The sequence below is a fragment of the Lissotriton vulgaris genome, chromosome 10 (assembly GCF_964263255.1).
Source record: "Lissotriton vulgaris chromosome 10, aLisVul1.2, whole genome shotgun sequence".
NCBI lineage: Eukaryota > Metazoa > Chordata > Amphibia > Caudata > Salamandridae > Lissotriton > Lissotriton vulgaris.
Genome location: NC_141698.1, coordinates 268,874,353 through 268,890,278, shown reverse-complemented (window position 1 = coordinate 268,890,278; position 15,926 = coordinate 268,874,353).

Below are 15,926 nucleotides of genomic sequence, written 5' to 3'. Positions count from 1 at the left end.
ATTCCAGTTCTACGCCAATCAGAACCTATTTTAAATCCTCTGTACATACTCTCAGGGTCCACCCAGCTACTCCATGGGGCACCCTTCTCTTCCTCTGTGGACACCACCTGTGCAGCCTCTAACCTTAACTTGCTCACAGGTGTGTCCCAACAGACAGTCATCAAATCACAGTGGCCACTGACAGTAGTCAGGGCTGAGACCCAGGCCTCATGCCTCTCAGGGCTCCCAAACCTCTGTGGCCTCAGAGCGTGGGGGGCAGTAGCCCCAGGTGCTTGGCACCCTTTGTCCACTCTCCCTCCTGTCAGGTCAGGTATGTCATCCTGGCACTGACCCACCAGCTCCAGGCCTGTACCTGGCAGCTGGACCAAAAACTGGGGTAGCCTCCCCCACACCCGGTCCTCCTCCTTGGGGCTCTGTACCCTCCCACCTGGAGTGGTACCCCCTTCCAGAATTGTCAGCGCACCTGTGGCAGGTGATCTGCACAATTCGCCCACCAGTTCAGGGGTGCTATCCTGCAACTGGGGCACCAGGTCAGGGGGGACACCCTGCACCTGGCCCTTAAACCTAGGGTCTAGACCCTCTAGTTGAACCGGGGTCAGAGGCGAGGACTTCCTCCCTCGGCACCCCCTTCCAGAGTACTGCCCACTCCCAACTGGAGTGGTACCCCTAGAAGTGAAATGGGCCCGGACACTGATTACAGTGGCCCCGCCCGCCAGGTCAGACAACACCTGAACCTGGCTCTCCAACTCAGGGACCCAACCCTGCAGTTGAACACTTGCCTGGTGCACCAGGACTTCCCGGGGAGCATGCAAGCCCCCCCTGAGGGTGGCACATAGCTCATGTGCCGTGCGACAGTCTGCCTGGCGCAGATCTCCCAACCCCTGTCCATCTGACAGTGCGGGAAGATCCCCCAGGACAGAAGTGGTGTCCCCATGGTCATTCACTGGGGACGCAGCCCTGCTGGCTGGCCCCTGACCCACTGGTACTTCCACTGGGGACTGTTTCCCCCTCTCGCCCCTCCTTCTGGACTTCTGCACCCTCCCAACTGGAGTGGTACTGCCAGACACCAGAACTACTGGAGCTCTGTTTACAGAGCCTCCACGTTCTCTAGGCACTGGGGGATCCCCCTCAGCGGGTGACTCATCCGGACAGTCTAGGCTCCCCACCTGGTGTTCCCTTAAAGAACCATCCAGGCTCTGAGACTGAGGTTGGGCACTACCGGGACAAAACCCATTCTCACTCCTTCCCCTCAAGGACAGGACGTGAGGCCCTACACCCCTCTCACTACTACAGGACCTAGCTGGGCTACTCTGCGCCACTCCCACCACTCTGGGCTGGAAGATACCTGAGCCACTCCCCACAGGATCACACCCCAATGCCTCTCTAGACCCTCTGGAATCCACCACAAGGTCTGCCTCCAATGTGAGCTCCCTGGGGTCAGAGAACTCACTCTCAAACAGGTGTTGGCATAGCTCTGGAAAACTGGGACTTAAAGTATGCTCTCCCATAATTGGAATACACAGCCCCCTAGCAGGGTTAACCAAACTATCCTTCACCTCACCATCCAGCGCCTCACCCACATACTCCACACCATCCTTCTGAGACTGGCTGGATAGTAGCGGACTGTCTCTGTCACACAACCCACACTCTTCTGGGCGGTCCTTACACTCACCCACCAGGACCTCAACCATGGGGGAATCCCTCCCACCACTAGGACCATGAACTCCTACGCCAGCTACCCTATTCCCTTCAGGGACGCTGCGCACTACTGGAGCTACCTCATGCCCTTGAACCTCCTGATGTAAGTTAACCCCCTCCAAGTCAGGTGCCTTATCTCTAGGTGCGCGCACTATGCTGTCAGCACTAGATACCTTAATGTTGCTGCCACCATCTGAGCTGGACTCAACCTCCAACTCAGCAAAGCTCAATCTCTGAGCTACACATATTTCTTGTTGCTGGGCTGAAGCCTGCCTGGCCTCAAGCCCCTCGAGCTCCAAGTCAAGTTTCCTCATTCTTAAGTCATGCGCAAGCTCCATTTTTATTTCTTCCAGGGCTAACTTCCTAGATTCTAGCTCCAGTTGGCAATTCAATTTCAGCTCCGCCAACTTCATTTCATGATCTCGGGTTGCCTGTCTGTCCGCCAGCTCCTCTGGCGACAGACCTCGGCCAGAAACACTGCTACTCAATGGGGAGGTTGCACCCCTCCACTCTGGAGTCAGGGGTCCCTCCAGCTGCTGTTCTGCATCCTCAAATTCAATATCTTTTCCAGGGGCATTCCTTGCCTTGACCCAGGCCCTCAGCGCCTTTTGGAACTGCTCCCTTCTGGAGAGTCCGGTCATGGAAATTTTCAAATTTTTGCAGAAGCTCTTGAGCTGTTTCCCGGTATAGTTTTCTAGTTTCTCCCAATCACAGTCAATAGAAGAAATGGATGGTGCCTTTTCCATTTTCACTGACACAGGCATGACTTCAAAAACACATGGAGATCTCTTCTAGCAAAACATAAATCCAAAAAAGTCTGTGGCTTAGGTTACTGGACTGTCATCACCGTGCAATGGTCAGAGGTTAAGGCAAAGACACTGCAAATGTAAATCCGCGATCCTCACCGCTGCGTCCAATGTAGGAAGGGGGAGTCTCTAGTTGGCGCAGTGCAGCACTGGCGACAAGCAGGGACTCTCTCTTCCTCGTCCGGGCTGAGGGTTACCTTCAAGAACAACCTCTGCTTACCCTCTAGGTAGTGTGGCACAAGCAGTCTAGGCTAATCTCTGGGGCACATAGGGTTAAACATTTGCAATATTACACCATCACCACCAACCCACCACACAATGACACCAAACTGTATTTCTGTAAAAATATCTTCTTTATATATATCTTTAGATCAGGCTTGTAAATACAGTCTTTGCGTAGTTTAAAAAAATGGTTCCAGCAACTTGTAAATATGCCACAGTTCTTATTCTGCTTCTTCTAGTCTTTCAAAGGTATTCTTTAGGGCCTTTTGCCCAGTTCCTGCCAAGTATAGTGCTTTCTGGCGCTTCTGTGTGCTTCCCAGCGCCTCTGTGCAGCTCCTGCTTGAAAATCGGGCCTGGCCTGCCAAAGCTCACGCTTCTCGCGTGAGCGGCGAAAGGCACGCCCGGGTCTGGCTCTCAGAATGAGTCACAGCTGTGTGGGACTCGCTGCGGAGGGGGCGCCGGCCACAGGGAGTGTGAGGGGGGGCCTCGGGGGGCCAGGAGCGGTGCGAGCCTCTCTGGAGAGGGGAGGCTCGTGCCGAGGTGCAGACTGCAGCTGCGGGGCTCCCAGGGCACGGAAGGTCACAGAGGGCGGTGCGAGCTGCAAAGGGCAGGATGCTCGCACCGCGAGGGGACACACAGTACCTTTAAAGATTAGGCGAAGGTTGAGGCGGCAATGTCAGGGGTCAGCTCGGTGTCCCGCGTCGCGGTGTCTTCCTTCCTGGGCCAGTCAGAGCGGCGGCTCGGCTCGGGCTTGAAGGTTGGCGTTGCGGCGCGGGCCGGGCCAGAGAGACAAAGCGCCTCGAGTCCTGGAAAGAGGGGGCGGCGCCCCGGGCAGCAAAGTGAGGCACAAAACAAGCCTTGGCAAAGCACAGGGAGTGCTCCTTCTCTCCCCACGCCGCTGCTGCACACGAACGGCGGTGGCTGGGGCTTCAAGGCACTTTCTCCTTAGGAGCAGGTGGGCAAAAGGCAGAGTCCGGTCTTGCGGTGCAGTCCGCAGTTAGGCAGGCGACAGGCACGGTGCTGGGGCCAGCGAGGCTGGTCCTGGCGATGTTATCTGAGGCCTGCCAGGAAGCAGATGCGTTGCTCGGCGGGACGGGGGTGCCAAGGGCCTCTCAGGGGGCGCAGTGATTCCTTCACAGCGCACTCCGCTTTTCCTCAGGAGGGTTTACCAGGCAGATGCAGATCTCACGGCAGCTTCTCTTTCCAGGGGGGGGTAGCGCCCACTGTTCCTGGGGCGCAGTTCAGGGGGCAAGTTCCACAGCAAGCCCTTGGAGATCTTGGTAAAAGTTTGGCACAAGTTGAATAAAAGCAAAGTCTTTCAGTCTTTCTTCTCCTGCTCTCCTTCAGCAGCGAGGCACCCACCACAGGCCAGTCTCTTGGGGTCAGAGTCAGTACTTCTCCTTGCAGCTTCCAGGGTCCTTCTCTTCAGGCAGAGCTTCTTCTTTGCGCAAACTGGATCTAATTTACAAGGAGCAGGGCTCCTACTTTTATACCCAGTTTCTTTTGTTCTTACAGGCCAGGGGGGCATTTGCATAACTGCTCTCAGTCCCTGAGCACTTGTGGTGGGTACTTCTGCTTCTGCATTCAGTGTTAGGGCAGGCACATCAGCCGCTCCCCAGGGGGGCGGAGCCGGCATTGTGAAGACAGGGGCAGCCTGAGCACTTTGTTGACAAGCTTCGGTCCTTCCTGGGCCAGGTGCAGGCTGAGTCATCAGTCGCTCCCCAGGAGGGCGGAGCCAGCATTGTGGAGGCAGAGCACAGCCAGATGCATCATTCAGGGGAAACTCCCACCACCCAATAAGGTGTCATCCTGCTATTCACAACCTGTCAACTCCCAGCCCTGTCACTCACACACTCAGACAGTCAGATATACACAAGAGCAGAGGCGGGCTGAAATGGTTAGACAAGCAAATGCTAACTTTCTAAAAGTAGCATTTGCAAACCCAGGATATTAAAATAAACTTTACTAAAAGAAGTATTTTATTATTCTGAGTTCAGGCATACTAAACATTAATTTCTACCATGTTCCCTGAGCCTGCTGGGATTATAGAGTGTAATAATTCCAGCAGCCCATCTGGCCTAGAAGGGAACTGGTAGCCTTACAATAGTGAAAAACGAATTTGGCAGTAATTCACTATTAGAACATGCCACACACATCAGGGCATGTCCTACCTTACACTTACAATGCACCCTGCCCTCAGGCCTACCATAGGGGTGACTAATATGAAGTTAAGGGAAGGTTTAGGGGTGGGCAAGTGTGTGCACTTGCCCAGCCAGCATGACAGTACCAGACTGCACGCAGGTTCTGCAATGGCAGACCCTAGACACATTTTAAGGCTGCTTCTGTGGGTGGCGCAACCAGCGCTGCAGGCCCACTAGCAGTATTGGCATTTACAAGCCCTGGCACTCCTGGTGCACTTTACTAGGGACTAACAGTAAATCCAATGAACAAATCATGGACATCAATCACATGTACACTTTTCAGTAGGGAGAGCATATGCACTTTAGCACTGGTCAGCAGTGGTAAAGTGCCCAGAGCCATTAAACCAAACAAAATAGGTCAGAGAGAGTATTGGAGGAAGGCAAAAAGTTTAGGGATGACCCTGCCAAGAGGCCCAGGTCCAACAGTGAGGTTGAGGTTGAGGTGAAGAAAGGGGGAGAGGGGAAGGATGAGTGTGAAGAGAAGGGAATGGAGAGGGAAAGGGAAGGGAAACAGGAAGGGAGGGAAAGCGAACATGAAATAGGGAGGGAAATGGGAAGGGAGAGAGTAAGGGGAAAGGGAGTGGGAGGGGGAAAGGGGAAGCGAGAGAGGGGAAGGTAGGGGAAGGTAGAGGAAGAGGGGAAGGGAGCAGAGGGGAGAGGGAGAGGGGATTGAAGAGGAGAAGGGAGATGGGAAGGGAGAGGGAAAGGGAGAGGGGTAAGGGAAACGGAGAGGGTGAGGGAGAGGTGGAGTGAGACAGGAAGGTTGAGGGAAAGGGTGAGGAAGTGGGAATGGAGAGAAAAGGGGGAAGGGAGTGAGTGAAAGGAAAGGGGTGGGGGAGAGAGAGTTGGAGGGCGAGGTAGCAGTGGAAGGAGACTGGAAAGGGAGAGGGGCAGGTCGAGGGAGAGGGGCATGGGTTAGCGTGAGGAAAAGTGAGAGGGTGAGGGAAAGGGAAAAGGTAAGGGGAGAGGTGGAGCGAGAGGAGAAAGGGAGGGAGAGAGAGGGGGCAAGGGAGAGGGGGAGGGGAATTGGAGGGGAGGGGGAGGGAGTGGGGAGGGGGAGGTGACAGGAGAGGGGAAGGGGAAAGTGGAGACGGAGAGGGGAAGGGTGAGGGAAAGAGGGCGATGGAAAGGGAGGGAGAGAGGGGAAGGGAGAGAGGGCGAAGGAGAGGAAGAGGGTGAGGGTGCGAAAGGGAGAGGGGAAGAAGGAGGCAGTGAGGGTATGGGGAGAGGGGGATTGGAAAGGGAAAGAGGTGGCGGAGGGAAAGGGAGAGGTGGAGGGAGTGGGGAAAGGGTGAGGGTGAGAGAAAGTGAAAGAATGAGGGAGGGGGAAAGGGAAAGTGAGAGGGGAAGGAAGAGCAGAAGGGAGAGGGGGAAGGAGAGGAGAAAGGGTGAGGGAGAGAAAGGGTGAGGGAAATGGAAAGTGGAAGGGAGAGGAAGAGGGTTGGGATGAGAGAGAGGGAAAGGGGGATGGGAGAGAAAGGGTGAAGGAAAGGGAGAATGTGAGGGTGAGAGGGGAGAGAGGGAGCAAAGGGAGAGGGAGAGGAGATTGAAGAGGGGAAGGGAGATGGGAAGGGAGAGGGAAAGGGAAAGGGAGAGGGGGAAGGGAAACAGAGAGGGTGAGGGAGAGGTGGAGTGATACGGGAAGGTTGAGGGAAAGGGAGAGGAACTGGTAAGGGAGAGAGGAAAGTGAGAGGGGAGAGGGGGAATAGGGGGAAGGGAGTGGGTGAAAGGAAAGGGGAGGGGGAGAGAGAGTTGGAGGGCGAGGTAGCAGTGGAAGGAAAGTGGAAAGAAAGAGGGGCAGGTCGAGGGAGAGGGGCATGGGTTAGGGTGAGGAAAAGTGAGAGGGTGAGGGAAAGGAAAAAGGTAAGGGGAGAGCTGGAGCGAGAGGGGAAAGGGAGGGAGAGAGAGGATGAAAGGGAGAGGGTGAAGGGAATTGGAGGGGAGGGGGAGTGGGGAGGAAGAGGTGACAGGAGAGGGGAAGGGGAAAGTGGGGACGGAGAGGGGAAGGGTTAGGGAAAGAAGGTGATGGAAATAGAGGGGGAGAGGGGAAGGGAGAGAGGGCGAAGGAGAGGAAGAGGGTGAGGGTGCCAAAGAGAGAGGGGAAGGAGATGGGGAGGGTATGGGGAGAGGGGGATCGGAAAGGGAAAGGGTTGTATGTTCTTACCACGCATTCCGTTGCAACGAATGCCTTTACCACGCATGCGTTACAACGGAATGTTATTTCAACGCTTAACCTTTTCCTCTATTCTGCCGTGGTGACGTCGTACGTCGTTAAGAGGAAGCGGAAGTTTCTTTCCGTTTCCTCTTAACTGACGCCGATTGCCCGCACATTCTGACATTATTTCAGGTGAGGTATTTGTTTGGGGGGGGGGGAGACCCCCCCCAAGCCCCCCTTTTTTAATTTTAACCTTTACCACATATGCCTTTACTACATACCTCGTAGTAAAGAGGTATGCGTGGTAAAGGCGTTCGTGGTAACCACGCATGCGTTGTAAGGCATGCGTGGTTAATGTATTCGTGGAAACGGCCTCGTTGTAGTGGCCGTTTCCCAGGTGGGGGAGAGGGGAAGATGGAGGGTGAGGGTAGAGGGTGGGGGTAGAGAGGCAAAGGAAAGGGAGGGAGGGGGAAGGGTGAGGCGAAGGGAGATGGAGAGGGGAAGCAAGGGTAGAGAGGAAGGGTGAGGAGAAAGGGTGAGGGGAAAGGGAGAGAGGTATGGGAGAGGGAAAGAAAAGGGTGTGTGGAGAGGGGGAGGTGAGAGGGTGAGGGGAAGGGATGGTGAGGGGAAGGGTGAGGGAGAGAGTGAGGGTGAGGGTAAGGGGGAGGAAAAGGAAGAGGGTGAGAGAGGGGGAAGGGCAAGGTAGAGGGTAATGGAGAGGGAGAGGAAAAGTGAAAAAAGGGTGAGGGTGAGGGAAAGGGTAAGAGGAGAGGGGAGTGGAGTGGGGAAGAAAGGTGGAGGGAGAGGGGAAGGGTGAGGGAAAGGGAGGGGAGGGTGATGGAGAGGGGAAGGGGGGAGAGAGGGGATAGGGGGAAGGGAAGGCAGAGGGTGAGGGAATGGGGGGACAGCAAGAGTAAGGGTGGGGTAAAGGGAAAGGGAGAGGGAGAGGTTGAGGGGAAGGGAGAGGTAGAGGAGAAGTGTGAGGAGAAAGGGAGAGGAGAAGGGGAGAGCGGAAAGTGAGAGGGGAAAAGGAAAGAAAAGGGTAAGGGTGACGAGAGAGGGTGAGGGTAGGGGAGAGGGTGAGGGGAAGGGGAAGGGAGAGGGTGTGGGTGAGGGGAAGGGTGCGGGTGTGGGTGAATAGAGGGGGAGATGGAGGGGGAGGGAAGGGAGAGGGGAAGGGAGAGGGTGAAGGGGAGGGAGTAGGGAAGGAAGAGGTAGAGGGTGGAGGGAGATGGGAAGATGGAGGGTGAGGGTAGAGAGGCAAGGAGAAGAGAGTGAAGGGTGAGGGGAAAGTAGATGGAGAGGGGAAGGGGAAAGGGAGAGGGGGAGGTGAACTGGAGGGGGAAGGTGAAAGGGGGAAAGGCGAGGTGTGGGGAGGGGGAGAAGGGAGAGGGAGAGGGTGAGGAAAAGGGAGAAGGAGGGTTAGATGGTGAGGGGGGGTGAGGGAATAGGAGAGGGTGAAGGTAAGGGTGAGAGTGAGGCAGAGGCATAATGGAAGGGAGAGGGGAGGGTGAAGGAAAGGGAGGGAGAGGAGAAGGGGCAGGAAGGGGTTGAGGTTGAGGGTGAAGGGGAGGGAGAGTAAGAGGGAAAGGGTGAGGATGAGGGAGGGGAAGGGAGAGTGGAAGCTGGAGGGAGATGGGAACTTGGAGGGAGAGGGGAACGAGGAGGGTGAGGTTACATGGTGGGGGTAGAGAGGGGAGGGGAAGGGTGGGGGTAAGGGAGGGTGAGGAGAAGGAAGAGGGGAAGAGAAGGGAGGAAGGGGTGGGGTGAAGGGAGATATGAGAGCAGGGATGGGAGATGAGGAGGGAAAGGTGCGAAGGGCAGAGGAGAAGATGGGGAGGGAAGGGAAGGGTAGAGGGATGGAAGTGAAGAGAACGGAACAGAAGTTTGTTGGAAGGGAAGGAAGAGAAGGGAAGGGAAATTGAGTTTCAAGCCAGTTTCAAGTCAGTTTCAAGTTTAGTTTCAAGTTTGGTTTCAGTTTGGTTTCAAGATCGGCTTTCAGTTCAGTTTTCGTTCAGTTTATATACTCACCGTGTCCCTTTAGACCCACCCCCACCCATTTGTTTTTTGGAGCCTGATGGGCCCCTGCTGCTTCCGCCTCTCCCTGGCCTCAGCTCCAGCCGCCAGCAGTGGTCCTCTCTGTCCGGTGCTCATGAGTGCAATGCTGCGGCAGCCTGGTTACCAGCCTTTTATAACAAGGACACGTCACAATAGAGACTTGTCAAGGTGTCATCATACATCACTGGTTTATGGGCGATTGTGTAAGGGGGAGGGAGCAGGCGAGACACGGTTTAAATTCAGTTTCCAGAAAAGAAAAAAACCTATTCAGTCACAAAAACGAATCTGCGATGAACCTCAAAGACGATCCCATTCAAGCGACATTCTTTCCCATCAGTGACCTCTGCTTCTCTCTGCTGCGGCGGAGGCCTCCCCTCTGCACTTAGCGTGGACCTCGTGACATCACATTGGCGGCCTTGCGCGTCACGGGGGTTCCATTCATAGGATTCTGCTGCTGGTGCTAGCGCGGACCTCGTGACATCACATTGGCGGCCTTGCGCGTCACGGGGGTTCCATTCATAGGATTCTGCTGCTGGTGTTAGCGCGGACCTCGTGACATCACATTGGCGGCCTTGCGCGTCACGGGGGTTCCATTCACAGGATTCTGCTGCTGGTGTTAGCGCGGACCTCACATTGGAGTGTCCGGCCTGTCATAATTGCCGTGGGCTCGGCTGCAGATGCAGCACCAGAGCAAGGTCTGCAGACAGATCCCTGTGAAATGGAGGCATGGGGAGGCTTTTCAGCCCGGGTTCTGCTCAAAAACGTACTCCAGATTCCACATACGAATCTGGCCACTTCTCCAAATTATTGGGATGGGGCCACGTTAAAAATAGGAAGTTCTTAACAGGTGAATACCAAACCCAAGAACTGCTTACGTGGCTCCAGGGAGGTAGGTGGAGGCCAGACGCCTAGAGGTAGGGTGACCAACCGTCCGTAAATTTCACGGACAGTCCGTAATTTCGCCCGTCTGTCCGTTGTCCGTGAAGGAATCTTTAACGGACGCCATTTGTCCGTCATTTTAACAGGGCACCGGTTGCTCCACCCTAAGCCGGCACAGCTTGCACCCACCTCTTTTCTTCATTCCGATGCTGCACCAAAGCTCCTCAGATGCCCCGCAGCATTGGAGAGGCACAGCGGGATGGCTACCGTGGAGAGAGAGTGAGTGGAGAGAGTGAGTGGAGAGAGAGAGTGGAGAGAGAGAGTGGAGAGAGAGTGGAGAGAGAGTGGAGAGAGAGAAGGGGGAGAGGGTGGAGAGAGAGGGAGTAGAGGGAGACAGTGGAAGGAGACAGTGGAGGGAGACAGTGGAGGGAGACAGTGGAGAGAGAGATAGTGAGAGAGTGGAGAGAGAAAGTGGAGAGAGAGACAGAGGAGAGACCGTGGAGAGAGAGACAGTAGAGATAGAGTGGACAGAGTTGAGAGAGAGAATGGAGAGAGAGTAGAGACTGACTGACTGAGAAACTGACTGAGAGAGAGAGTGACTGACTGACAGAGAGAGAGAGACTGATTGAGAGTGAGACTGACTGACTGAGAGAGACTGACTAAGGTAGAGAGAAACTGACTGAGAAAGAGAGACTGAGAGAGAGAGGCAGAGACTGACTGACAGAGAGATAGACTGATTGACTGTCAGAGAGACTGACAGAGAGAGACTGACTTGGAGAGAGACTGACTGAGAGAGAGACTGACTGAGAGAGAGGCTGACTGAGTGAGAGAGTCTGACTGACAGAGACTGACTGACAGAGCGAGAGAGAGACTGACTGACTGGGGTAAAGAGAGAATGACTGACTGAGAGAGACTGACTGACTAGGAGAGAGAGAGAGACTGACTGGGAGAGAGAGAGGCTGACTGAGAGAGAGATTGACTGACAGAGAGGGAGACTGACAGAGAGAGAGAAAGAGACTGAGAGACTGACAGAGAAAGAGAGACTGACTAACAGAGAGAGAGAGACTGACTGACAGAGAGAGAGACTGACTGACAGAGAGAGAGACTGACTAAGAGAGAGAAACTGACAGACTGAGAGAGACTGATTGAGAGAGACTGACTGAGAGAGAGAGACTGACTGACAGAGAGAGAGACTGATACTGACAGAGAGAGAGAGACTGACTGACAGAGAGAGAGACTGACTAAGAGAGACTGACTGAGAGAGACTGACAGAGAGAGACTGACAGAGAGAGACTGACTGACAGACAGATAGAGAGCGAGAGACTGACTGACTGACTGAGAGAGACTGACCGAGAGAGACTGAATGACAGAGAGTGATAGATTGACTGACAGAGAGAGAGACTGACTGACAGAGAGTGACAGACTGACAGAGAGAGACAGAGAGAGAGAGAGAGAGACTGACTGAGAGTGACTGACTAAGAGAGACTGAATGACAGAGAGAGATAGACTGACTGACTGAAAGAGAGATACTGACTGACAGAGAGAGAAAGAGACTGTGATGGAATTGGGGTCAAAGTGTGTATGAAGCTATGCAATGCCTCTTAAGATTGCTATTGTCTAATACAAATAAAAATGTATTATCAAAATGTGCTCTTTGTAGTTATATCTGCTTTTGAAATACTGCATTGTCGCTTTGTCCAATGTTTTAAAACGGAAACAGGAAGGAGCAGTGAATGCACTTTTGTCAAAACTAAACGATGAGTGGGCCCGATGTTGTATATCATGACAGGAGTCTGCATCAGGAAACCCACCTACAGTTCGAACCAGGCAAATCGCATTCCGTCGCCACGAAGGCTCAGGAAGGGATAGACAATACTTTATTGACAAGTTATCATATATATAGTCAATGTATTACAGTAAAGGCAGATGCAGGAGGCGTAACAGCTGAGAGGAGAGATAAGAATACACATACGTAATGAAAGAGGCGTTACAATAGGCGTGCATGAGGGCATGTACTAGAAACGTCATTATGAGATGTTACAGGTGGGTGGATCCATAAGAGAATCCTGCAGTGTCAGCAGAAATACATGGCAGAGATGCGCGCGCAGCAGCATGACGTGTAATTGACGTGTAACTGGAGGGTGAAGGGGACTTGACATTTAGCCTTACATGAGGAGACAGAAGTCATGCGATGTCAGAACAACCTAATCCCAAATCGTATCTAATATCTTGAGTTTAAGGAACTGTATTATCTGGAAGGAAAGGTCTCTCGGGCAGAGGCTATTCTATACTGACTGCTAGTGCGTGCATATGCGTCTACGTGTCTACATGAGATGCGAGGGGGGCATGGGCCTACCATGGTAACAGGAGCTATGAAGTATTTGCATGGAGACAGTGAGGCCGGGCCCTTTGCTCTGCAGCTGGAAGGATGTTTTCCTAAACTACTAGACAGGAATGTATTTTCGAGGAGCGGAGCAGATAACTTGAAGGCAAAATACCGTTTTGGCAGGCGAAACAGGCTGAGCCTGGTACCGCTAGCCGCGCAGGGAGTAAGACAAAGGTCATGGGTACAGATGCTCATCCAGGCTGGAGCATTCAGAGGCAGAAAGCAGGAAAGGACTCGATGACAGAAATCAGGGCCTAACTCGCCTGAGCCAGGGAAAACGTGAAAAGTGCACCATGAAAAGACGTTGGCAAGGCACACTTAGGAACGGAATATCCGACCCATTCATGGTGGATCTGAAAGAGGACATGTTAACATTGGACGCAAATGTATTTGCGTCTTCATAGCTGGCACAGAAGGGAAGTTACATGCACTTTAAGCTCGTACATGGAGACGGTGGGGTACACGTTAGGGAACATTTCTGACCATAAAAATTTATATTTCCTCATTCCCTCCTTGTTCCCTACGGACCCTTCATGATATATCGATACTCATAAATCTATCAATCTGTTCACGTAGTATCATTTGCTCTTCTTCCTTCTTATGTCGTTTTGAATGAGAACTTGAATGAGGAATACATGATGTGGCGCACAAGCCGCAAATCGCTGGCCCACATTGTAGACATAAGCAACAACTGAATACTATGAGAAGGGCAATACCTAGGAAGGATAGGATCTTCCATCCCCAGGCTGACAACGGGCAGAAGTAGTCTCATTCAAGTAGCAAGTTTTCTGGGCATGATTTTGTAAGTAGTAAGTCTGTAGTACGTGTCAATGGACCAACTGCAAGGGGAAGTGGTTGCGATACTTCGTTAATAATAGGCTTTCCTGAAAATCCAAGGGAAACATTCTGTGAGCCTGAGAGGGGTGCCCCTGGAACCTCGTCGTGACTGATAGTTATCCTGCTTGCCCCTGTATCAATTAAAAACTTTCTGTCTTTCCCTAATACTTGACTATGTACATAAGGACCCTCTTGATCTACAGGAACCTCAATAAGAGGCAAGCCAACCTCCCTCTCTAGGCTGTTTCATGTGTATCGCTGATAGTCAGGATAATCATTTTGCGCATACTGGTACATCTGTTGTGTCGTGTTTTGTGTTGCGGTGATGGGCTGTGACTGTGGCACTGCTACGGTCTGTACTGTCTGTTTTGAGGCTTGCATAGGCTGCATATTCTGTGGTACTTGTTGTTGGACCTGGTCTTGTCTGGGTGGACGTGGTCTCTCTTTGGTTTTACCCGTAGAGATATTATGTTTCAAAACTGCACAATCGTTATATAGTGACCTGGCTGCTTACAATAGTTACATGTCCCTTTAACAGGACCTGCTGAATTATTGGACTGTGTCGTACCCTTTTTCTGACCGTCAGCTGGAACTGACTGAGCAACTAGCATTTTCATTTTCGTGTCTTTCATACGTCTTTGTTCGTGTTCCTGTTCTTCTCTAATTCTATTCTGGTGGTACTGTAACATTTGTAACATTTGGGATGGGGAATTTGCTTGCCATGTACTCTCGACTTTATATACACGGTTCTTAACCTGGGGCAGGGAATTCTCGACTAATTTGGTTACAAAAAGGTGTGGGTATGACTCGCTACTTGGTTTCAGACCACTGTTAATAATAAAACATTTCTCGAATCTTGAATAATAGTCACTAGTGTCTTCATCGCTATATTTATCAGGACTGTCAGCCCATTGTACTGCTGACCTGGCTAATTCTTGTTCATCCATAGAATCGAGTACATGGTACCCCATTCGTTCTCGAAGTATTTTATCAGTAGCCTGAAATAAGTGTTCAGGCGTCTTTGGATTTGACATGGCCGCTTGAAAAAGTCTCTTACTTTCTGGACGTACCGGACGCATGGAATTATTCAAGGGTCTTCCCTTACCTACATAAGCTATCATTTCTCTAGGTGGTAATTGTAATTGTCCTGTTGTCGTTCCTTGTTGTTCGTCCTCCTCCGAGGATTCAGTCTTATCTGCATCATTTTCTCTTTCAGGCTGTTCTCTTTCATGTATCTGTTCTACTGCTTTTCGGATCCTTCGGTACATATTTTCTATACAACTCTGTTTATCATGTTTTCCGTCTGCTATATTCTGACCCCATTTGTTAAGTGCTTTCATTTCTTCCTGGTCTACACCAGGCCTATCTCTGTTTCTTATCAAGCAGTTTATGAAGAAACGTAACAACAGTTTTTGAGTGTCAACTTTCTGGTATGCCATGCACTTCATGATGGATATAGCAGTAGGCAGATGTATTGCATCTAACAGAGCTTGAATGAGGGGACCGTGTTGAATGTTGGCACCGTGAGAAGTTAAGTAACCTCTCTCTCGCCATAATACACCGAAGTCGTGCACAACTCCGAATGCATAACGGGAATCTGTGTATATGTTAACTCTCTTGTTCTTGGCTTGAATACAGGCTTGTGTCAGAGCGATGAGCTCTGCTGCTTGAGCTGACAGGGTGTCAATACAATTTGTTTCTATGACTTCAGTGTCTGTCGTGACTGCGTAGGCGGCCACTAACTCTCCTGTACTTGTTCTCATACATGAACCATCCACATAAAGTGTCAAGTCTGGATCTGGTAATGGAGTGTCTGTCAAGTCTTGTCTAGGCTTCGTCGTAATAGTAATGACTTCAATACAATCATGTGCCAATGGGTCTGTTCCACTTAACGGCAAAAGTGTGGCGGGATTTAATGTACTACAGCGTCTGATCTCTATGTGTGGCTGAAACAATGTCAATTCATAACCTGTCAGTCGTGCTATAGTCAAGTGCTGGGTCTGTGTTCGGTTCAAAAGAACTTCCACGGAGTGTGGAACTTGTACTGTCAACTGATGTCCTAACACTATAGAATCACTTTGTCTGATTGCTAGAGCTGTCGCTGCAACTGATTTCAAGCACGCAGGCAGAGCCTGGGCTACTGGATCTAATGTGCTAGAAAAGTAAGCACAAGGTTTGTGTGAACCTGCTTGTTCCTGAGTGAGTACTGACAAAGCAGTACCTTTGCGTTCTGTGACAAAAAGTGTAAAAGGCTTACTGTAACATGGTGTTGCTAAAACAGGTGCTTGACATAAGGCTTTCTTTAAGTCTTCAAAAGCTTGTGTATGTTCCTGAGTCCAAGGGAGGACAGTCGAAGACGCTGCCTCCTGGGTTGTCAACTGAATGAGTGGCTTTGCTAGAAATGCGTATTGGGGAATCCATTGTCTGCAGTAAGAAGTGAGGCCTATGAAGGCCCGTACCTCCTTTTGTGTCTTGGGTCGTGACATATTTACAATTAACTGGATGCGATCAGGTGTGAGCTGTCTCCCCCCTTTGGACAGCAAGTGCCCAAGGTAAACAACTTGCTGAACACAGAATTGCAGCTTCGAAGGGGACACCTTGTGCCCCTTGTCGGCCAAAAAATGTAAAACCGTCAGTGATGCTTTTTCACATTCAGGTTCGCTTCGGGCGGTGATCAGCAGATC